Here is a 23,865-nt window from a genome sequence, read left to right as displayed (position 1 = left end):
AAATAAAATGATAATATAACAAAAATACAGTACATGGCCATAATATACAAACATGTGGAAGAAAGACCAGGCAAAATTAGAATTTCAGTTTTATTTGTTCCAGCCAAACATAATGGACACAGTTGGATTCAAGAGAAGTAGCAAACAGTCATGTAAAACAACAGGGCTATAAATAAGATCATAACCAGGCACTGTCAGAGATATGATGACCGGCCCAGTCTTATATATATTATGTATGTATTTATTTAACTAGGAAAGTGTCTCATTAAGTCTTTATAATGGAGATCAAAAGAGGTTTGTCACTGTTGGGATGTTCCTCAATAGAATGGCTGCCTGTCACTGGGTGATACATGGATGCATACCTGATTATATTTCCAACTGGTTGTATTGGTTTTTATGTGGTACCTCACCTCAAACATAAAAAAGTTGCAAACCACATCCTTTGGTGAAAGTAAAAGTGTAAAAACATTTCCTCAATGTCAGGTTAAGGTTAGGGATTGTTTTGGTTTGGACACAGTTTAGCATTCTTTTGCTATTGTTGGGGTTAATATGAATGGAAGTCATTGGGAGGGCCCCACAAAGATGGTGGGGCTGTGTGTGTGTGGGTGTGTGCATTGGTGTGTGTGCATTGGTGTTTGTGTGTCTGTGTGTGTACATGTGAGTGTGGGTATGGTGTGTGTAGTTTTGCTAATTGTTGCACTGTGGTCATTGTCTCACTTTTTCTGGTGTCACACATTTCAAAACCTCAAAACTCAAGCACTCCATTCATATAAAGGAGTAAGGCATAAGAAGTCACGTGGAGAGAATGATATGCCAGTTAATGTAAAGGGGACCAATACAGGAAAGCGGTAATGTGGACAGGATAATTGCCATGGTACTACTAATAAGATCCAGCTTAGCTCAGGGTGGGCAGGGACACATGCTACATTGTACATCACATTATCTCTCTCACTCTTTGTCTCTCTGTCTCTCTGTTTGTCTGCCCCTGTCTCTCTGTCTCTCTGTTTGTCTGCCCCTGTCTCTCTCTCTCTGTTGATAGACAGACAGTAACAGTACATCCAAACTGCACCAGTTTTTATAAGTCTGGTGTTGACCAGAAACTCCTTCTCTTCTCTTCTCTTCTCTTCTCTTCTCTTCTCTTCTCTTCTCTTCTCTTCTCTTCTCTTCTCTTCTCTTCTCTTCTTTTCTCTTCTCTTCTCTTCTCTTCTCTTCTCTTCTCTTCTCTTCTCTTCTCTTCTCTTCTCTTCTCTTCTCTTCTCTTCTCTTCTCTTCTCTTCCCTTGTGTACAGGTGAAGACACTTTAAAGTACAAAATAAAAGGCTTTTGTGTTTACTTTGTATTCAGCCGGAGATTCTGAGACACGTTTTACCTATTTCAGGTCAAGTCAACTCAAGTGTACTTTATTGTCAAAAATCTATGTAACAGGGTTAGCACAGAAGTTTAGAATTGCGTTTGACCAGTCTCCAATGTGGAGTTTAGCTAAAAACATTAAAATAAGACATTGACAACAATCTCTCTCACACACATACAGACACACATGCGCACACACACGCACGCACGCACGCACGCACGGACGCACACGCACGCACACACACACACACACACACACACACACACACACACACACACACACACACACACATAGCAGCAGAAGTACAATCAGTGGTCATAGAAGTAAACTGTTTACTATGTACTGTACCTTCATTTACCTTCTATTCCAATGGTAGAAAAGTGTTATGAGAACTTCAAGAAACCTTTTGACCAGCTACTGCACTGAAGCTGATATTCCCAGTGATGACATGCCCTGTTTTGTCATTAGTGACATTGAACAAATGACATTACGCACGGCATAGGAGATGCGATGACATAATCTTTCTTTGCTGTTTGTTAAGTGGACAAAATCTGAAGCTTGTAGAATTGTGTAGGAACGTGTTTTAATTTACCTCTGTATGTAACAGAGGTGTTCCCACGCAATCCGTACCCTTCGGGGTTGCAAACTTGCCACCTCGTCAACCAGGGCTTGACACTGGCACCGGCCAACCGGCCAAATGCTGGTGAAACTTGGCTGTGGCTAGTACAACTTTCAGTGTCACTAGCCAATTTGGCTGGCAGCTTATTCCTTTGTATGACATAGGTATCATAGTATTCTGTTGTTTTCCCCTTGTGTATCATGTATTTACATGTAAGTTCAAGAAAAGGTTACTTAGTTTATATTTGCTTGATATACTTCCATGTAGAAAGCTTTACGCTCATCTTGCTTTAGCACCTCATCTTCTGAGGTTAGATATGCGCTATCATGATTAAGGGGGGAAAAAATCAAATCTGTGGCTAGTGCAATAGCTGAGTGGCTAGTGACTTGGGAAAATCACTAGCCACAGTGGCTGGTGGGTGAAAAGGTGAATGTCAAGCCCTGTCGTCAACGCATCGGTTCGGCAATGGGAGGCACAGTACGAGACCGCTGAGCTAAAGGGCCGGTCCGATAGCCCAACGCTACCGCACTGTATTGAGGCTTCGGGAGGGAGGTTTACTAACGCTCCACGCCACACTCTGCTAGTCGGCCTCCGTTACACTCACCCCCCTAAAACCTCACTCCCATCCCGGGTCAACGGCACCATTGTAACAGAGGTGTTCCCGCACAGTCTGTCCCCCTCGGAGCCGTGAACTCGCCACCTCATTAAAGCATCCGTTCGGCAATAGGAGGGACAGTATGAGACCGCTGAGCTAAAGGGCCGGTCCGATAGCCCAACGCTACCGCACTGTATTGAGGCTTCGGGAGGGAGGTTTACTAACATTCCACGCCACATTCTGCTAGTTGGCCTCCGTTACACATAGACATAGCATAATAAGACTGCATTACATAAAACTGTATTAAAAAGTGACCTTTACTGCTGTGTGTTATATTACCGGTAGTTTTTCTGTTTAGTATCACACATCTTCTTCCAGCTCTGACCTTGTTTGACACCTTTGAGTTATTAGGTCAATACACATCAGTAGGGTGAAATGACCGTCGTGTGAGTTCTAAGTTGGTCATTCATACTTGAATAACATTTGTTCCATTTTTTAATTATTATTATTATTATTTATGTCTTAATTGTTGACAGGAGAGTTGAGAGTATGACAGGAATAGAGTGGGAGAGAGATGGGGCAGGTTTGGGACATGAACCGGGCCAAACTCAAACCTGAGTTCCCATGGGCATGCAAGCCCATATGTGGGGGGTTTAGTGCGCTGCACCACACTCACCCCCACCCCGTTCCATTTTTTGAACAGAAATGTAGGCCTAGTTGACTCTTCACTTTAAAGGGCCCTACTGTTTATTATACTATGAAGTACAGTATATCGACTATACAACTGTTCATCAAATTCTTAGCAAATTTGCATATAGTCATTGTTGCATAAAGGATAGCTGGTCTTTCTCAATGATTTGACGTGGTCTCCTGGCACTAACTTTTATCATGTCATAAGATCAGTCAGATGTTGTTCCACAATGTTTTCCAATACTGTAGTTGACAGTGGATTTGCACATGTTTCTTGGACCTTCCTGCATAAGTAAAAACTCAAACATGTTGCATGTTACTGTTTAATTCCTCATAGGGGGACAGAATGAACACCGAAATCTGTCAACTGACTCACAGCAAATCAATAGATTAGTTAGCAGCGCTTAACATATTTATTGGTACTGCACATAGCCAATTCAATTTTTTTATAAAAACATGAAAAAAGTTATTGTGTATGATTATGGCCCTTCTAATTAGACAATTTGCACATTATAGAAACAGAATAGCATTTTGGCATGACATTTTACCCTCTCAGCATTTGTAAAATAAGAGGTCTTTGCACTGGACCCTTGCCAACTTCCAATGTTCCTCAGAATGGCTGTATTCCCCACGAGAGCAATAATAAGAACATAATTGTATGTTCTTTCACGAAATGAATAAACAACAGCAACGTTGATTTGATTAATTGAGATGTGGAAGGGTACTAGCATCCTATTAAATCCCACTCGCTTACTGTGTGCTGGTGCATTGTGGGAAGTGGGTCCAATGCCATGTGTCTTACGTGTCTGTGCCTGCAGATATGGAATGAACAGAGAGGAGAGTGGAAAAGGAATAAACATACAGGGAATGAAGAATATTGAGAAAGCAACACAACAAGCTTGACATTGACAGTATTGAAATTGTAATGTCAATTGTAGTAACGATGTAATTGTAAGGCATTCTATTAGAGTATTTGCTACACAGCACACAGACACACACACACATACACACACACACACACACACACACACACACACACACACACACACACACACACAGCCACAAAATCCGTGTAAAAAAAAAAAACTTGGCACAATAACAGAAATGTGGTCGCTGTTCGCAAGGTTTTCTGGGATAGAGATGCTTGTCCTCGTTTGAACTTCTACCTAAAACAGGTTGAGAACATCCCAAGCCAAATTTCCATGAGGCGGGTGAAACCTGTATATCTGCCAGTACCTCAGCAAGTGCTCATCTCACAAAGATTAATCTAATAACTACAGTATGTAATGTTAGATCTACAATAAAATCTCCCTCAGTGCAAGTTGCAATGTCTCAAAGTAACGTAAGCACCAAACAATGTAACTACTGTATATTACAGTGGGAAAATATGGCAGGATAAAGAACACCTTTAACACGGCAACATAATACAGAACATGCATTACACAAACAGCATTCACTTCATGAGAAGAGTTTATTATTATTATTATTATTATTATTATTATTATTATTATTGTTGTTGTTGTTATTGTTATTGTTATTATTATCCTTACATTTTATGTTTATATTATTATAATATATTATATTATTGTTCATGTTGCCTGCTGTACATGATACAACAATAATATAACATGACTTAAATATGTTATCATGTACCATATTTATTCGAGAATATCTCAAGTGCTGAGTGCGTTTTTCTGAAGTCAGTTTCAGGCAGTGGATAGGACTAAAACCTAGGCTTCATTGTCACTAAGAGCAGGCAGAAATGGACAGCATTAATGGAACACCTCAAAAAATGTTAATTGTTCCGCTTGGGTAGCAAAGTAGGTCAAGCCTAGCTGGCTCAATTAAAGTGCAAGGGGGTGAAACACAACTGGAAGACTAGAAAAATCTCCACGCTCATTTTATGTAACTATCAGTCTGCTTCCAACATTTCTCCCTCTCTCTCTCTCTCTCTCTCTCTCTCTCTCTCTCTCTCTCTCTCTCTCTCTCTCTCTCTCTCTCTCTCTCTCTCACTCTCTCTCTCTCTCTCTCTCTCTCTCTCTCTCTCTCTCTCTCTCTCTCTCTCTCTTTCTCTCTCTCTCTCTCGCTCCTTTCTCCTTTTCTGACACGTGTGCTGCACTTTTGAATTTGAATATGCCCAATAAATCTTTAAAGATGGCCGGCGCATGACATAGAATGTGACCTAGAAAGTGCACAGAAGCTCTTTCTTTAGAGCCGTCGGTGGGGGAAAACAATGCAATGCTTTTCTTTGTTCAGACTTGAGGTGGACCTATAAAATGCAATTCCTCACTGAAGTGACAGTTTAAGAAAGTGAAATGAATGAGGCAGGCAGGCATTAATGCAGTCAATTATACAAAATATGGTAAATACAGGTAAATTGGGCCACTTTTTTGCATATAAGTGAATGGCCCAAAGTTGCCCAATTTACCTGAATTCACCCGTACCTATAGAGATTTCAATCAATATGTCTGATCACATACAGGATTATTTGTTGGAAAAGGCTATCATGAAATTCAGCAGTATGCCTAAGACTATTGAAATGTGATGATAAAATGTGAAGGTTATTATAAAATGTAATGTGACACATGACAAAAAAGCTGCTGTCGAAGAACATTGGCATTGTGCATTCGCAAACTAGCTCGTTTTAGTTATTTGGGAGGTTATAATACATTGGGAGAGAGGAAATGTTTGCAATCCCTAGAGTTAGGATCAACAGTAAGTCTGTATGCAGTATGCTGAGCCCTTGAAGCCCTTGACCTAGTGAGTCAAATGGGCTGTCAATATCGGTTTACACCATCGCAGTGGCTAATTGCTCACAAGCTCTGATCAGAATCTGGAAATCTGACCTTAATGGACCCAAACACTCCTGTGAATCATTACTTCACAATTAACAAGGTTAGATCTACGTACTGAAGCTGTGCCAGATTATTTTATTTGCTGCAGTAGTTATTCCACATGAAGATACTATTGTGAAACAGCAGCATTATGTTAGTCCTTGTAAACTGAACAAAATGATAAAGGGTCCATCAAAATTAAGTGTACTCTAAATAAATGACAATCATGTCTATCAGGTAGTAGACATCTTGGAGACGACGCAAGTGATGTTAGTGACTGCCTCAGCACAGACTGAGCATTAGGGGTCATCCCTATGATCCCTGAGTCCAATGTTCACCAGACTGTTTTGGATTTTTGGTGCTCACATTAACACTTTCTGATGCTCACATTTACCTTTCATGACATGACACTTTCAAACTTCAAATTGCCAATTTAAAGCCCTGTGGGATGTATAGGGCCTTGGGAAAATAGGTATGTTCCCCATACCCTGTTCGCACATATATGGACATTTGGAAACACATACGTTTTGGCCAATTGTTTACACTTAAACAGGGATTAAGAAATCTCTGAACACTCAGGTTTTAAAACTATCCTTCTTAGGGATATAACATGCACCTGTTACAATGCTGTTTTTATTTGTATCCACATGCTGTGTTTACACGTAGACAGATAAAAAATATCAAAGCTTAATATAGTATAGTAGTATACGTAGTTTTATCAAAAAGGAGCAAGCTTGGCCACTCAGTTTAATTGATGCATTATATCTATTGTCATTGTTTCTATCATATGCCTACTGTATGTATCATGGCCATTAATACGTAAATGGACTTATTTGAATCTGGTTACCATGCGATAAGATGGCTGAAATCTGTGCAAAACAATTTAGAAAAATATAATGAAAGAAATGTAGTAATTAAATAATCTAAAGTATTTTATCTGCATGCTTTATCTATCCTATAGGCTGCCACAGACTGCCCAGTTTGAAAATCAGACCTGAATACCAGAATACACATCTTGACACACCACACAATCACATAAGATCATCTCAATTTCCGCACTATGGATGTGAAAGAGCCCTAATGTTCTGCAGGGTTTGTTAAGTGAAATTGTGTACTTTCTTACACATGAAATATCCCTTCCCTTTAAACACAAATACAAATTGATGTTTCATCTTAGTTCTGGGCCTAACTTGGACTCATATGTGCAGGGATAATATGGACTGTTTATACAAGATAAATTCCTAACATGCCTAACTTCTCCAATAGACCTATAGCCGCTTTAGAGGTCAGGTATGAAGACAAAAACAAAACCAAACATCATTCCCACAAGACAGTACATTTAATTCATAGCAATAATGTGTTCCACTTGACAGAAGGTTGTCCTGTTATGAATGAGGTTGTCACTGGTTTTGTGACAGCATGTTCCTGCTTCCCGGGTTCTGAATGGGTGCTCTGACCCATTTCAGTGTGGGGCGCCGTGTTGGACCACTAGGCTAGCTGTTGGGTTGCCTGCACTCTAATGTTCAATGGCCCATTCTGACTGAACACTGTTTCCATGGCAATGAACCATATCCTACTTTCCCCATTAGCACGGTTAATTGATGTTACAGTTGCTTGCTACATTTTCTCCCCCTCGCCCCTTTTATTCTAGCACAAAATTGAATTTCTCCCGCATTTCTTATCACGGCACCCCATGTGCAGAGATTCATTTTGCAGCTGAGGCATTTGTTTCACAGTTGTTGTTGAGGCGGACGACATACTCCGAGTTCTTCCTTCATACCGACACGCTCAGATTCCAGCAGCATATGCTGCCATATTTCTGGAATCTGTGTCAGGGCTCAAAGTTCAGGTATCTCTGACAGCGTTCCAAGTATTGCATGTGTATGTGTGTGTATGTGTGCCTCTCAAACTAGTTCTGACTGACACTGAGGAGTTTGTCAAACTGGTTCCAGAATGATAGGCCTATGTATGATGTCATGATGGTAGAACAGACAATTAAAAGGATAACACTCTGGGTACCGGCCTTAATGTGACTATAGGGTAGGAAAATGGATTTCTTTTCACTCAACCCCTGATGTTTTCTCACAGGCAAATCCACACACCCATGAAATAACCTGACACCCAGCTACTACACCCACTCAGCCTCATTCAGTGTAGGCCCACTACTAGGTCATGTGAGTCAGTCTTCACATGATAGACAGTGGCCCCTATCCGTTCCCCACCCACATGGCAGCACAATGAAAGTTACTAACCGTCTTATTGCTACATATACAATCAAGGACCTATTTTAGGCATAACATGCATTTTCGGTAACACTTTATTTTAGGGATACATCTATAAGCACTAACACATACAATGTTAACGCCTGCATAAGTAACTTGTAAGGCGTGTACTAAGCAAACACTAAGGCCTACTAGGTCCTTACTAAGGTTAAATTGGTAATAAATCCCTTATTGCGCATGAACAAGACATTTGCAAATACATGCCTAACAAATGTTTGATTTTGCTTTGTACATGCCTTACAAGTTACTTATACAGGAACATTGTATTTATTAGTGTTAATAGATGTATCCCTAAAATAAAGTGTTTCCGCATTTTCAAATAGTGCTAAATTATGCTACAGTCTAGACTTGGGCTATGTTGCAGGACCCATCTCAGTTAATTCAATAATTAAAAAATCACCTCACTCAGTCATCAATATGTTTTCTGGGCAAAACAAAACCAATTTCTAAGGGACAAATCTGAGAAAGTATATGAAGGGAAAGCATGGTGCTGGTTGGATCTGTGTAGGGTATTTTTGTTCACTCCAAGTTTTGAAGTCTTAATATACTGTTACATTACAATACATTACAAAATGCTTAGCTGATGGTTTTATCCAAAGTGCTATACATTTACTACAGGGTATTGGTTATACTACCTGAAGCAATGTGTGGGCGCTTTACTCACACAGAGTCAAGGCTGTGGAGGGAGGAATGGAGAGGTAAAGGTGGAATTCAAACCTGCAACCCCTTTGGTTTTAACTAGGGATGTCGTATCGGATCGGATGGATCGGATCGGCTGCCGATATTGGCAAAAAATGCGGATCGTTATCGGATTGGCATACACGGAAAAATCCGATCCAGAATTCCGATCCATTTTCCTGTTTTGTGTTTATTAATATCTGAAAAAACATGTCAGTTTCTCATTACAAACCATTGTGTATTACTCAAATTCACCTAATTCAGTTGACTAGTTGTTACTAAGAGTAAAAACCCTTTTCAACATGACTGTGACAACAAAGTAAGTAGGCTAAATAACTTTCAACTTAAATACTTCGATAGGCCGGTATCGGTATCGGCCGGTATCGGAATCGGATCGGAAGTGAAATAAAATATCTGTATGGGATCGGAAGTGCAAAAACCTGGATCGGGACATCTCTAGTTTTAACTGTAATCTAGATTCTGGTGTAACATCAAACATGCTCTACTGCCTCAGTGGCATTTTCCCACCCTTATTTCATAAAACATTTAAAGAAGAATCCAGTAGTGACAATGACTTCACCATATGATGCACTTAAGAGTTCAGCCAATAAACAACTGGCAACATATTGAACCTTAAGAAAAAATGACAGTGCAAGAGATAGACACAAGAATTTAAGAATTGAACAAAGATTTTGAACTAAACACACTTTTAGTGTGCTTGATCTTTGTGAAAATAGGAGATGCTACATTGGATGCTGTTTTTCATTTTTATGCTGCACACTATTCCACCTGGCATAAGGGGTCAGAAAAGAACAACTGCAAGCCAATAAACAAGCAGACTTAGTCCACCATTAGGCCACTGTAGGCATTACCTGAAGGATATACTTTTAAATAATATAATAATAAAATAATATTTAATCCCTCGTCACTATGGGTTGTTAAAACAAATAACCAACCATGATATTCCACATTCAACGATGTCAAAGGAGTCCACAGAAGAATGGCCTTTCAATGTCTGCAGAGGAAAAAAGTGGCTGAAAGAGAAAGCTGCTGAGTCATACGATGTGTCCTGGATGTCATGTTTTTGCTCCAGGGAAGGGGAGTAGAGAGGGAATTGAGGCCCCAGTCACAAATCATCCCCTCAGGACAAAAATGGTGTGGAAAAATGAGGACAAGCCTCAAGTCACATGGGACAGGTCCTTAGGGAACCCTTTCTCTCCTCTCCACTGCATTGCTCTCTAGACACAACATATGCTGCAAATATTGGGGCTCTCTAACTTGCCCATACTACTTTGGGTAAGGCTTTACTCTCCCGGTACTTCCATTCCTAGTTTTCTGTAGGTGCAAAAAGTCTGTTGAAACAGTGAAGTGAACAGAGTTTGGGTAAATTGCTTGTGAATCTTTGAGTGCTGTTTTGTTTTCCTATTCACTGTGATTTCAGCCTTACAGATTATTTTTTGACACAAAGTCCAGATTGTGCTTTCTTGTCTCTGATTTGTATCATCCACCACTGTTTTCTAGGTTGGGTTGGTTATTGCCTTTCTATGGATATGTTAGAGCATCTAAAGGAGATGTAATAGTTGGTGGGATAAGGGATGCTAGGATAAATGTGTTTATTTTTTTTGCTGAGATTTCTGATCTGTGTAGAACTCAGAGGAGAGAACTCAGAGGAGAGCCTGACGTGAAGGTCAGGTAGTTTGTTGTTGAAGTAAATAGATAAAAGCTGGCTGGCGGCACGTGGTGTGTTTGGGAGACAGCAGTGATTAATGATAGGTGTGGGCAGTGAGTGTGGCAAGCAGGTTACTGCCGTATGGTGGGATTGAATTGGGTCTCTGAAGACACAGTGGTCAGACGATGCCGGTGGGCTGACCTTGTGGATGGCCCCATTTAGGTAATTGGCCTTTACATTGGACTGGATGACGGGCATTTATCACACTGTGTTTACCCTGCAATCATTTTATTACTGCCTGTGTCCAGCAGGTGCTTAGGGTTTGCATGTGGTAAACCATATATGAGTAGAGAAGGTGAGTCACTTTCCCAGGATAACCTCAGAACACACACATGTGTACACAATACTGTAGCATAGCAAACTGGTCACATAGATGGAGGAAGGGAAGAAGGGAAAATCTTGTCTCCTAATGGATTTTTTTTACATCTTTACAACTCAGTAGACATGTTCTTAAGTTCTTAAGAGGTCTGTCTGTGTCTGTCTGTCTGTCTGCCTGCCTGCCTGCCTGCCTGCGTGCGTGGTGGTGCGTGCGTGCGTGTACATGTGCATGCATGGATACGAGACAAGGGCAGTTAAACAAGAGTGAGGAGAGGAGAAGACAAACAGTCCACAGACAGTGCGAGGGAGGAAATCAAAGCTCACTTGCAAGCCACAGAGCAGACAAGACTGGAAGGGAGGAGATTTGGGACCATGTTTCGCTATCCATCATCTCAACAGCATCTCAGAAAAGCAGTCCATATTACTTAAATTGTCTCCTACATCTTCTTGACTTTGGAATGGAATGGGATTGCGATGGAAACAGAGACTCTGCCCTATTTATAGCTGTGATAAGAGGTTTAGAAAGGAAATTAATGTATAGTCAGTAATCTATGCCTTATGTATTCAAATAATAGCACAGCCATTCTCTTTCCCATCTGTACATGGTCTTGATTAAATCTACCATAATGAGATTAGTTGCACCACAAAGGCTCAACGCAGGCACCAAAGAAAACATACACTAGTTGGATCCTTTGTTGTCTACTGTACAGTAATAACTGCCTAAAGGGGCACTGTTAAAACACAGAATAGTGTATTTTCCCTTAAAACACAAGCATGGTTCCATAATTTCTCTATCTCTGCATCTCTGGCAGTTAGCCATGAGGATATTAATCTAAACATTTCTTAATCTTCTTTAAGGGTGCCAATATCAGAACTTGAGCCAGATGATATCCAGGACCATTGAGGCATGCATAGTTTTCAGAGGTGAACTGAAAATCAATAAGACAGGAGAAATTTGTCACTTTTCATGTTGTCCTAAAAGGCATATCTTTCTGTCCACCCCAAATGTTATCTTTTTTGGGGGAGGACTTATTGCCTTTATTCGGGACAGGAGAGTGAAGGACAGACAGGAAATGAGTGGGGAGAGAGACGGGGAGGGATCGGCAAATGACCCGGGCCGGAATTGAACCCTGGTTCCCGGCATAGCAGTTTAGTGCCCTACCGTTAGAGCCACGGTAGGGCCACCCCATATGTTATCTACATGTGGACTTTTGACACTGCGTGACTGGGTGAGGAGTAGGTTCGCATTATGGTCATGTCTGCTGACAGGCAGGCCGAGAGGGTTTGTTTGTGTGCAGTGGCTTACATACCTCAGATGACATATAGGCCTATACTGTATGCTCCACAATGGCACACTGCCACACACATCTGTGTGGCCCATACAAATGCCTACCTTATCGCTCATTTAAATTGGCATAATAATGGACGGAACAGCTGACATTTTTCAGTCAATCCACTAATTGGATCGACTGACCCCCACTACTGCCCTACATAAGTATTATGTTGTGCTTTGGTGCTTAATGTGAAGGACATTGATCTAATGAGAATGACATTTAAGCTCTTAAATCCCTGGGGATCTCATGAGGACTATCGAAGTAAAGAGGTTTCCAAAGAATATTTAATACTGGCCATTTGTGCCCAACAGTGCATCTAACATTATTTTCACAATCTGTTATTTTGTCAATAATGCAGTCAGTTTTAACAGCATCTGCTTTGTCAGCACTTTGTTCTTTTGACTTCAAGTCAGTGTTTGTTTCCAGTGGCTCTTCATGGTATCCCATAGTTTAAAATAAAAATTAAAGAGAAAGTTTTTCCTCTTATGATGAAGGGATGGTCTCTGTTTTCTCTCAGAATGGACCAAGATAAAGTGTCGGAGCACTTGTTGTTGGGCTGTTCCAGATCTGACAGACCTAGCAGTTGCATGATGTTTGTTTATAGTAATACTGAGATTAGAAAGAGATTAGTTACTGTGCTAAAATATGCATGAGCATAATCTTACGTTATGAGCAGTCTAATCTAACACCCCTTTGTTGAGCTGATGGAATGTTGCAGGACTGCATAGCCCTTTTATTCACAGAATTATTTGGGTTTAAATGTCATACGTTAGGCTATAGAGTTTGCTTACAGGTAGTGTACAAGAGATTATACCAGTGTGTGCAGGCCAATATTTTAGTTTTAAAAATAGCATGTTAGCATAGCATGTCAACAGTAGTCATAAGGGCTTCAGTGTATGCTACTGCCCTATGTATTGTGGTTCACATGTACGCAATGTGTTGGAGTTCTACATTGATCTTGTGTCTTACCTCTTATTCAGTTTGTTTGCTGATCACCCTGTAATCCAATTACAGACCCAAAGCCTTCTTTAGCCAATGCAAGTGTGTGCTGAAGAGCACTTCGCACAAAACGCTGTGTTGCCTGCAGGGGTGTCGTACGGGGGGGTGGGGTGGGGTGGGGTTGGGTCTGGTGTACAGCACATAGGGAGCCCACACAGTGTGTGATTTATGTCGATGCATTATATGGGGGGAGTGTCCATTGGAGCTTATTGTACATAGAGCCCAAAATTTGCAGCTACGCCTCTGGTTGCCAGAGATATAGGCCTACTGTTTTACCCATAAGATCATTCTGTCTCTATCTCTCCCACCAAATAGTTACTTCTACATTCAGCTTGTCATATTTGAGGCTTCGCCAGATTTACCCTCTATGCCAGTAGTTGAGGCAAAAAAGTACCTCGTTTTGGACTCTGATGAAGAGGATACATCCATCGAAACATTAGTGCGCACTGGATTAAAAGAAGAAAATAATTACATCTGTGCTGCTCCACTGTCTTCTCTCCAGTTAAGATTTCCTGACTGTCTCCCGTCGATGCAACAGATGATAAAACAGAAGCGCGTAGAATTACCCAGTCGTGGTAAATTGCACCTTTGGTACCCCAGAGATCCAGCTGGGTTCAGACCTAGGTCTCCAGAACTTGCATTTTGGCCATCACAGTTCAGCCACCACTCTTGTGATGCAGGTCATCTTGTGTACTGTGTGTACATGCTGTGGTACTGTGGTGTTATTAGGTCATAAGAAGTTTCTGAGATGAAGCATCATGAGAGATGACATAATGCTGAGCAGAGGTGCAGCATGCCTTCTCGCAAAGTCCTTTATTTAAGAAGAAATGTATCGTTCTGTGAAAAAAACTGTAGTTTCCTCTTGAATAACTTACAGTCTCGCTAGAGACTTCTCAAGCTCACAAAAGTAATTAAAAAATCTTTAAAAGGAACATAATGATTTGAAAGGGAATATACTATTACTCCAACACCATGGTTGGTTGTGGGAATAGGTTTTATTAAGAATACTAATAGTGCCTATATTCTGTCAACAACAGAAGAGGAGGACATCTTCTATTAAAATACTAGGGTTTTTTTTCTCTCTTGGAAAAATAAAGCTTGGGGCTAGCCTCCCCCCAAAAGGGATTGCCTACCTTGCCCACACTGCCTGTATCCCTAAATATTTATGAGTTGCACAGAGGATGTCGTGTATTTACACTAATATTCTTGGTCTTTAAATGTGCCTTGAACAATGAACTCCAGTGTGTGCTGAGACAATGAAATATTCAGGGAAAGTGAGGAGAGTGAAAAGTTTTGAATTGCCTACTGTACATCTTGGTGGGCTGTGAGAGGATGGGATGTGAAAGATATTCTGAGCAGTGTGGATGTTTAGTGGGGTTCTGCTTTATTTGAGCAGAGAGGGCAAAGTGGCAGAGGTGCAGTGTTATGATTCATTAAAAGGGCGACGTGATGGGAATGGTGATGTGGCAGGGGACCCGCCCGACAGTGAGACTATGGAGGAGAGAAAGCTGTCTGAATCTGGATGACCTTATGCTTTCCCCAAATCTCTTCATTGCTTACATAAGAAGTAGGAGCTCCTTCAACACGCCCACATCTTCCCCACCCAATGCTTATGTCCTAGCATCTGTATTTGCAGTATCCTCAGTAACTATACAAAAAGCTCATTTAGAGGGGTCATTCCACGCCAATTGAACAAGTCTCCACACATTGAAGTGTTTTCCTTTTCAAGTTTATTTATTTTTTATTTTATTAAAGGATCCCCATTAGCTTATGCCGTAGCAGTTCGCTAGTCTTCCTGGGGTCCTATTCCAAATACATGTAACACATCACATTTCAGATTAATAACAATACAGACAAACATGCCTTGCAAAAAAATAAAGAGTTTTTCAAAGATTCAAGTAAAAAACATACAAAAAGATAAAACATACAAAAAGTTACTGACTGTTTTGTAGGAGAAGGGGGTGTCACTTTTGTTCAGTCACTGATTTTCTGTAAAGTTCTGAAGGCCATATAGAGTAACAGCTGTACAATATAAAAAGCTTGCATTTGGCATGCTGGCACATAAATAGGTGTAGGCTAATCTGCAGAGAAATGTTAATGTTTGCTTCAGCTTCTGTGGTCTGTTTAGGCCTTCAGAAGACTCTTAATTAATTGAAATTAATTTTGACTTACTCTGAGTTACTGCTGAAAAATATATTTGTCCTCGAAGGCTGTGGTAGAGTTGTCTGGTTACCACCAGACCTAATCACAAGTGAGATTTGTCTTTCAGATCGAAACAATTGTGTAGAACTGCAGGCAGTATGGGAGTTCCCAGGCTAGAGGTAGAGTAGCCTGGTCCTGACCATCCCATAATACTACCATTTCATTTCGTATTCATGGTCTGGAGGTTGTTTGATCTGACGCGATTGCAGGAAGCAGGAGGGACATTTTTGAAAAAATCATGATTTAACTTTAAAGTTGTTGAACAGACATGTCTGACGTTTATCTATGGCGATGTAGGACCGTTTAACAGACATGTCTGACAGAACATCCTACAGTAGGATAAAATTACAATACAGGACCGTTTGTCAGAACACCGGCGCAAATCCTACCGGTCAACATCACTCCACAGGTACCAGACGTAGTACGGAGCCATGGTGCGAGTGAAAGACAATAATATAGGCCTACATAATATGAAAGACATAAGCCTAATATGGAGTCAAAGCGAAAAAATCAAGACAATGGCTTTAAAGTAGAGATGTACAGGATCCAAGATCCGGTTCCGGATCCGGCAGGATAATAGGGTTTTTCAGACTATCAGGATCTTAAGCAGTGGATCCAGTATCCGGCAGTTACCTAAAAATCAGGATCTGGAGTATCTCTAGTTTTTACGTAGCCTAGGCTTTTCAGGCAGTCTTTCACAACCCCAATCGCTGCATGGAGTGAAAGCCCTTTGGAAGCGGCCGTTGAAGGCAGTGTGGCAGTAAGCCAATGAGTCTTAAAAATAGTTTGCGCCAACGTAATAAAAAGGGCCCATGTGTGCGAGTTGGCTAGGTGTTTCAACCCTTTCGTAGGATCCGATATCCGGTTCCGGATCCGGCAGGATCTTAAGCAGTGGATCCGGTATCCGGCAGGATCCTAAAAATCTGGATCCGGTGCATCTCTACTTTAAAGAGTTTATAGGCTAGGCCTATGCTTTAAAGAAGCACTAGGTGAAATCAAGTTAATCAAACATCTTTTGTTATAATTGGTTATCACGTGGAACTGTGTAGTTTAGAAATTATGACCAATAACCAAAAATTAAATGACTCTGTATTAATTAAATGTCTGTATTTTAGATTGTCAACTATGTAAGGGATAACGGCCAACGAGGTGACCGGTTATACAAGGTTAATGGCGAGGTGGCAGCACCGAACTCTGGCGACGTGCGCAGCACGTATAACCAGCACATATAACCAGTCGACCTCGAAGGCCGTTATCCCGCTTATCTGCCGTTACGGTAGGGTACTTTTTTACTCTCTTACTGTCTGTTAAGATATAGGAACCATGTAAACTGCACCAGAATCTTGTGAGCAAGTTGCAAGTTGCTATGTGGGCGTCTAACTTACGCATCTAGAATCTTCGTTTGATATCCGTTGTGATTATTTAATTTTCCGTATGTGCATGGTTTCCTTAGACACCGTCGGCATTCCAAGCGAAGGTTCTATGCGCGTCGCACACCTGACGCCTGACGGGTTCTCAGGGATTAATGGCCACCCCATCAGCCAATCAGAAAAGAGAATTCTGTTGTTTAGGCAGATAACCTGAAATAATATAGGCCCAGTCGACATCAAACGCAATATTTTATTTCACACTTAAGTCAAAGGGAGAATACACTTCAGATGAATTTAATGCAACACTCCCTAATTTCCGGATTGCTGCTCCCGGAGTGCGCCACTGCTCAATTCCCACGCAAATGACCGACTTACACAGCGATAGAATAGGTGGAGGCACTATTGCATGCTTCATTTTACTTACACACCTTTACGTGGGGGGTGGGGGGTCGGCCCCATAGAGAGCAAGTGCCACAGAGGGAGTGAGAATGTTCCTGGAAAGCATGCTGTCCGAGGGCTGGCACATGGACTACACATGTGCCATTTTGAATGCCTGTTTGTAGTGGTCAACCTGATCTGGCAGTGCCCAAGGCCAAAGAGTTATGCAGGCACACTCTGCCAAGGCTTGATGAGTGAAAGCAGCATAACCCCCTCATCAATTGAATGTGTCTCGCATGTTTTTTGTGGGACTTGGTTTTTGTTGTATACTTGTGTATTTTACAGTGTTGCATATATGTAAGGGAAAATGTATTGTCCACACTTGACTATTGGAAAATATTTACTGGCAGTTCGAACAGCATCCCAACTCTGAAGGGATTTCCCGACTGTCTCGTATGGACAATACATTATCCCGCTTATTATACGACCACGATATACTGTATGAGTGATATTTATCTCGGTTATCGAGAAATAATCACGTCTGAACGTTGAGACAGCCCATTCAAAATTAACGGAAGCTCAACATTCTATCTATCTCTCATATTATTATGCGGCTCGGCCTATTATCAGCCTACCTGCATAATTAGGCCTTAAACTATGTGTGGTGTAATAACTTGATATGACATACTATTGTTGTTTTGCCTGTAGTGTGGCCCCAAGGAAAGGAAGTTAGCATCAGCTTACCCATGCAAAGCGGCTAGCCCAGGCCATGGCACAGCAAGCCAAGTAGTTCATTCAGACGAATAGGAGTAGGTCCAATTCTTTTTCCGCGGCCGCATTCTTCCTCCAGCCATAGATCTTTCACAGGTTTAATCCAGGTCACGTGTGCCTCTTACTCACAGGTTCTCACCCTGTGATCTCAGGTGTGACCAACATCCATTGTTCTCCTCCACCTGTGCTTATATGGGTGATCTTAGACCAAACCAATGCTTTTTCTTCACCTGGGGCGGAATGAGATGAGTCATGTGGTCGTGCCGTGTTCATTTAAATGTTCTGACCTCGCCCTATCCTAACACATATCTTCTTGTTGAGGTAAAGAGGGCCACATATTTAGCACAGTTCATCTTGGCCATTTTGTTCAGAAAGGAGTGTTGAGGCTTTTTTAGTCTCTGTGATTGCACAAGTTGAACAAATTGTGTTTACAGTAAGTGAAAAGTTTTGGCGACACTCATTTTACTTTTATGTTTTCACATGGTTGTATTTGTGAGAGTTTAACAAGTCAATGACAGGTGTGACATTACACTGTACTTCCAAAAGCCATGTGGTCCAAAGGATATTTTGATATTTTATTAGGATCCCCATTAGGTGATAAACATATCAGCTACAGGAGCCAGTGGATGAAGCAGCCATCTTTGGTTGAGGTGTGTGTACATACATGCGTGCGTGCGTGCGTGCGTGCGTGCATGCGTGCATGCATGCTTGCGTGTGTGTGTGTGCGTGTGTGTGTGTGTGTGTGTGTGTGTGTGTGTGTGTGTGTGTGTGTGTGTGTGTGTGTGTGTGTGTTAGGGCTGTGCAATTAATATATAGAATTAATATAGTGATATCAATATTGCTGTCAAACCATATCAAATTTCATAATATCGAGTTGAAACAATATTTTGTCCTTTGTCTATACTGCCAAAAGGTAGGTTACATTCTACAATACATTCCCCTCCACTTGAGCCATTGCGAGCACAGAGGAGACTTGCTACCCAACACACATGTAGAACACCACTGTGTTTTCTCTATGGCTCTCCTCACACTGCTGAAGGGTTGTGATTGTGAATTGTTTAGCACAATTATTTGTCTTTAAAAGAAATATCGTCTAAAAAATTGTGATATCAATTTTGTCTGAAATAATCGAGAAACCCTAGTGTGTGTGTGTGTGTGTGTGTGTGTGTGTGTGTGTGTGTGTGTGTGTGTGTGTGTGTGTGTGTGTGTGTGTGTGTGTGTGTGTGTGTGTGTGTGTGTGTGTGTGTGTGTGTGTCATGTAGAGACCTTAGGAGGGGCAGGGGCTCCGATTTTTAAAGGGGGCACATGGAAAACATCCTAGCAACAGGTCAACTTAATTTAAACATAATATTTAAATTGAGCCCTGATAGTGCGTGCATTAGCCTGTTATGCTTTAATCATCTGAACGTGACCAGTTTATTCATAAAGCTAACATTCAAAAGGTTTGACCTGGTCTTTGGCAGCACTGTCGCTGCGTGCCCTTTCTGACCTGGGTTGATGTGTTGTTCACTGAATAAATGTTGTAATGGGTTGGCAGTGATGAGGTGTATATTTTGTATATCTAATTTCACAAATGATTAAGGAGATAGTTTAGTCAATATTCACATTGTAACTAGTTCATTTTAAAACATTTTAAAATCCAAAAACAGTCCTGCCAAAAGGTCACATTGGACATCAAATAGCAAAAGGGCAGCGACTAGAGCTCCTGTAGCACCGCTTCTTTGCACATGTCTGTGTGTCTGTCTGTCTGTGTTTCTGATTGTGTTCAGGTGTGTTAAGTTCTGAGTGTTTCTGTTTGTACCCCATGCCTCCAACCATTAACACTAAAGGCAAAGCCTCACTTAATATAGCCTATTTAGCAAATGTCTTAGACACAACCATGTGCAATGTTACGTAGGCCTACCTGTAACATATTCCAATGATGCATCAAATATGGTAGGCCTACTTTGTATAACACCAATCGCGACATCGGAAGGATAACACATGAAAGAAATATTATTAGTTGTGATTAGTTGTGAATATAAAGTGTGACATTGTTTCTTGATCCCTTATGCCTTTTGATTATCATAGTTGTAGCATCTGTGCAAATGATAGGCCCTTTCAATCCAGCACTGTTTATGTTGTATAATGCATTCTGTTGCACACATGTTGGTTATTCTTAATTAGTGCCAAGAGGTCAGAGGATAAACATTTGACCCTTCAACTTTGTGAACTGTCATTTAATAATCTCTCTTTTGCATTTCATGCACATACGCAAACAAGTACACCCATACTCGAGTCGCACACACACATCCTCCTTTCATACTCATCCATTATCTTATAATTGCTACTGTCCATGTTATTGCTACTAGGCCTGGGACAGTGTAACTAAAGCACTGCAACTAAACATCATTGGTTCTATTTACTTAAAATGTTGAAAAATACTTTGACTTTGGTCTGTTGATTACTGTTATTTTTATAGATAGCAGATTATTGACAAAACAAACAACGGCTGTTGAGTCATTAGTAGGTGAACGATCACTCTCGCGACCACTTCCACGGTCCGCTGTCAAAAAACCCCAAGTGCAACTTTTGGCCAAGCGGTCCGAGTGGGAAACACTTCTCATACGAAAAATTGTTTTACAGACTGTATTCATGTCTCATCTGCTGGCATTCCGTGATGAAAAACATTCTCACAGCGAGTTTATTTAAACAGCAGTTTTTCATAACTGTGTAGATTTTGAGACAGGCATGCCACGGGCGCCGCACAAACGACATCATCCTACATTGTGCCTCTTTAACTTCAGCGTAATATTCACACAATAAATATATTTTCTAAAGATGAATGCATTCAACCTGGGTCATATGATTTCATTTTGTTGTCATAATAGTAACATTTCATATATTTCAGTTGTATATTGAAAAGACACAGATGATCTCATAGCTGTTTCTTTAATGCCAATGATAACCCTCTCAAACTTAAACTCCACTCTCACACTGTCCCCCATGACTGATGCTGTCAGCCAAGCAGCACATGTGGGTGTGCTGAATACTGCCCTGACATGAACCTCATTGTACATTGTTCCATAGGGTAAACACTGTGTCTACACACAATGTCTTGACAGCACAGGCTCTTGATATGACTGCCTTCAGGATCAGATGACACAATGCATTTTGACATCGATAAACATGTGGGCAATTTGTGGGTGAAACACTGTTAATCAGTAAACTTGTACAAATTACTATGAATGTGAAATTACAGTGTAGTGAAACAAATTAGGCCTACATTTCAACAAAACCACTCTCAACTGAAACATATCAGCAGGGCTGGATTGGACTGGGGAGATTTGGGCTTAGCATTGCCACCCCACGAGGTGAAATCTTCTGTGGAGCATCAGACCAAGGTCTATTGATGGCCATGTTGTACTTTTTGAAATATCTCACAATTGCACCAATGGTTGTTAATACCCAGCATATTGCTAATGTTTTTGAAGCCCATTCCAGATTTGTGCAGGTCAACTACCCTGTCTCTGAGGTCCTGAGAGAGCTCATTAGTCTTACCCATGTTGTAGAGATTGGAATCTGCCTGATTGTATGATGCTGTGAACAGGCATTTTTCATGTGGGTGATTAGTAACAAAAGGTGTTTTCAATTCAGGTAACAAATTGAGTGGGACTAGCCTGTGAAAGCCAGAACTCCTAATGCATACCAGGGGATCAAATACTTATTGTCCTCAATGAAATACTAATCAATTAACATTCTTTAGAGTTATTTTCTGGATTTTCTTTTTGATAGTCTTGTCTCTCCATGATCGAATACATCCACCATTAAAATCATAGAATGTCTTTATTAGTGGGCAAACCAACAAAATCAGCAAGGGATCAAATACTTTTTTGTTCTCGCTGTATGCTGATGACACTCAAATATCCATTGCTGTCTCTCTAAATGACTGTAGCCCCATTGAGTCATTGCGCCTCTATGCCTTGAGGAAATCAATAGCTGGATACAACAAACCTTCTTGCAGCTGGAAAAAGACAGGGCTGAAATAATTGTTTTTGGTTTCGAAGATGGAGGACAGAATCCAAATGAAGTCTTGTAATCTCAGTTTCAATGCTCACATCAAAAGGTAATTAAATCAGGTTTTGGCACCACCTTAGGAATATACTTAGATTCAAGATATTGTATGTAAACAGGATATGGAGAAATGAATCCATACTTTTACTTCCTGTTGCGTTGAGCTCGTCAGTGTAGCCTAAACCAACCTCTCAAGTTCAAACTCCAGACAAACCTCTATTAACACACAGCATCCTATTTTAAGACTTTTGGTTGTCATATTTTAGCAGAACATATTTTATGAAACCAAATTTCAATTAATAAGAGAGCACAGAGATTGCTACTTAGCAAGGAGTCAAAGAAAAGGGGGGGCGCACCTTGCATCAATTTTTTTCTTTATTTTTCTGTGCACAGACGCGTTTCGGCGTGTGCCTTCCTCAGTGTGCAACCAGCTCCTACTTAGCAAGGAGATAATCTGACTTTGCTCATTACTCCTGTGTGATTACCTGACAGTTGCCACTTTCTTGCGCACATATCCTGGCTTTTTGACAACATCCAAAAAAAGCGCAGCTGTCATGATAAATCACCTTCATCCTGCACTTGAGTTTTAACTGGTCCTGCCAGGTGGCCAGTGAAGACATCCACAACTTTTCTGTTGAACTTTCAAAGCTGAAAGTGCCTAAAACCCATGCATAAGTCTTTTGAAAGTTTTTTCCCCTTGCACTGCCCTTCCTCACCACATTGACATTGGTAGGTCTTCTATATTCACTGGTGCACAGGGAGGGAGGTTTGAAGGTTTGAGGGACGTTCGGCTTACCGCGTGCCGAATTTTTTTCAGAGCACCTACAAAGGCTTTCTCAATCAATTCATTATTTTAAGAGCATCACACCTTCCCACCATTTCCATTCTATTTGTTTTCAGATTAACTTGTGTTCAGTGTTTTACTGCATTTGATTTTGGAAAAAACAAAGGGCTGTCAACGGCCCTGCTGGAGCATTGTTGCGATTGATGGTTGGTGGCGGAATCATTTAGGCTAGTTGAAATATCACTTTTGGCAGCATTTTGTCTGACAAACTCTATTTAAGGAGCTTTTTTTTCAAAACTCTACTCTACATAGGCCTATATATAGAGTAGAGGATATAGGCCAATATGTTTTAGGCTTATTCAAATGTCATTAACAAATGACTGTAAAGTAGCTTTTAATTTAGGCTACGTGGCAGTGGGCACATAGTTTAGGCTAGTGAGTAGAGTAGACTTTTATTGTCACTATACAAATATAGCGAGATTGTGTTTAGTAGCAACCCACAAATGCCCACAAAATAAAAGATTAAACAGTAAATAAATAATATATAAAAAACCCATAAAAAATCCATGTGCATGTCACAGTATCGATAGTCAATACTGTTACACAACTCGGACAGAATGAAAACACAAGTGTGCTATGATAGCAACTGATCATCATTCTCATGCAGGTAGAACTAAATTTACATCACGCCAGTAAGTTAATGTATTATTGCATACTGGTTGGTTTCCCTTTCAACCTGTGTAGACACAGAGGTTACTGCCCCTCCATTGTCTGTTGCTTTGACACATTTTACATTATCTGCAGGAAGATTCCTTGGTGTTTTCTCACAACTTCCCTGTACTCCCTTTCAGTGGTGTAGTCTACTTTTTGTGGTGGGT

The 23,865-nt window shown here is 40.8% G+C and overlaps 1 protein-coding gene across 1 annotated transcript in view; it reads left to right on the top strand.

The window, feature by feature from the left end:
- nr3c2 (nuclear receptor subfamily 3, group C, member 2) overlaps positions 1-23,865 on the top strand; it is a 78,820-nt gene that overhangs the window by 4,561 nt on the left and 50,394 nt on the right. The window lies entirely within an intron of this gene.

Source organism: Engraulis encrasicolus, chromosome 16 (genome assembly GCF_034702125.1).
Source record: "Engraulis encrasicolus isolate BLACKSEA-1 chromosome 16, IST_EnEncr_1.0, whole genome shotgun sequence".
Lineage (NCBI taxonomy): Eukaryota > Metazoa > Chordata > Actinopteri > Clupeiformes > Engraulidae > Engraulis > Engraulis encrasicolus.
This window is presented reverse-complemented; position numbering and strand designations above follow the sequence as displayed.